Source organism: Nanorana parkeri, unplaced genomic scaffold (genome assembly GCF_000935625.1).
Source record: "Nanorana parkeri isolate BGI_ZX_2015 unplaced genomic scaffold, ASM93562v1 scaffold919, whole genome shotgun sequence".
Lineage (NCBI taxonomy): Eukaryota > Metazoa > Chordata > Amphibia > Anura > Dicroglossidae > Nanorana > Nanorana parkeri.
This window is the reverse complement of record NW_017307187.1, coordinates 696,425-698,260: the sequence shown is the minus strand read 5'-3', so window position 1 is coordinate 698,260 and position 1,836 is coordinate 696,425.

Below are 1,836 nucleotides of genomic sequence, written 5' to 3'. Positions count from 1 at the left end.
GGGAGTACAAGTACCAATATTTTTCTTCAAGTACTCACCCACACCAATACTTATGTTTTAGTGTCGTGTGAAAGTTTTTCCAACACAATATAGACTAATGATATTAGGACAGCAGTAGAGTGCAAGGACCCGGTCGCAGCTGCAAGCACTGCAACCATAGTAGTTCTCCCACCGACTCCCAAACTGCAGGGGGACTACAAATCTCAGGAGTACATTATACAGCAATGCAGAATATCTCCAGCTATAGAGGACTACAAATCTCAGGAATACATTATACAGCTATGCAGAATAATACCATCAGCTATAGAGGACTACAAATCCCAGCAATACATTATACTGCATTGCAGAATACCACCAGCTATAGGGGACTACAAATCCCAGCTCATCATACATCAATATTAATTATACTTCAATACTTATTACACAGTAATAATAATACATCAATACAGGCAGTCCCGGGTTACGAAAAAGACAGGGACTGTAGGTTTGTTCTTAAGTTGAATTTGTATGTAAGTTGGAACTGGTAATTTTTTTTTGAAAGTGTAACTCCAGCCAAAAAAAGTTTTTTGTTTTACTTTTGGATAGCATAGAGAAAGATTAACCCCTTGTAAGGTTTGTTTTGCTGTGTGTGCCCCTGTTCAGAAGATCTCACCTCACTTTCTGTCCCTGTGACAATTGGATTTTGAAAATGTTGGGTTGTCGTGGAAACAAGGATTGGTGATAAAGCTTCAGTGGAGACACCTTTATCCCATAATCACTCTTACAGAAATGAACTTCCCTTCCTAGGGGTAGATTTCCTCTCACTTCCTGTTTTCTCAAGGAGAGGAAGTGAGATTAAATCTTTCTAATGAGGATACAGACAGCAATAAAAACCTCACAGTGACCCGGAAGAAGAGGCGGGCACCCCTCGTCTGCACGTCTAACAAGAGCCAACTTCCTGTAATGTACGTTCAGTACTACAAGACCCAAAAAGATGGGCACTCCTCGTCAGCATTACAACTACCCCTGCTATACAGTAATAGCATGCGTTTGAAAGTAGGAGTCGTATGTAAGTCGGATGTATGTAACTCTGGGACTGCCTGTACTAATTTACTCACTTAAACACTCCCTATAAGGGTCATAAGGCAGTTATTAGGGGAGAACTGATCTCAAGGGGCTCGTATTTGAATAAGGCCAGAAAGAAGGAGTTGGCTACATTATTAGAACAATTACGAGTGGAAGAATTAAAACTTAAGAAAAATGGCTCATCTATAGATGAGCAGAATTTAGATTCTGTGCGGTTGGCTCTAACTAGATTATTAGAAGAACGGGTGCGTAAAAGTGCAAGATCTATATCTCATACATTTTATGAACATGGTAATAAATGTGGTAAAATGTTGGCAAGGGCACTACAAAAACAAAGAACCCGGACCTGTATATCAAAGTTGGGACTTCGGGAGAAATGGTCCAACATACTTCTAAGATATTGGAAGTTTTTCAGCAATATTATGCTGTATTATACAATCTGCCGGGAGAAGGATCTCCAATATCTATGGATAACAAGCGCTCATTTATACATACGTACCTGGAGATGGAAAATAGCAAAAAGGTGTCAGTCCCGCAGGCTGAGGAGTTAGATAGGCCTAGCATTACATATATTACATATAGGGTACACACTGCTTATACACTGGAGACCATAGATTTACAATTAGTCCCTGCTTTAACAGGCCCCCCCACCCTTGCCCTCACTCACTGTGCGGGAGAGCAGCGACGAGTGTGCGCTGGTCCGGTTGGAGGAGCTCCAGGTGGGGTCCTAATTTAGCTGGCCCAGAGGTGCCGGCCAGCTAAATTAGGACC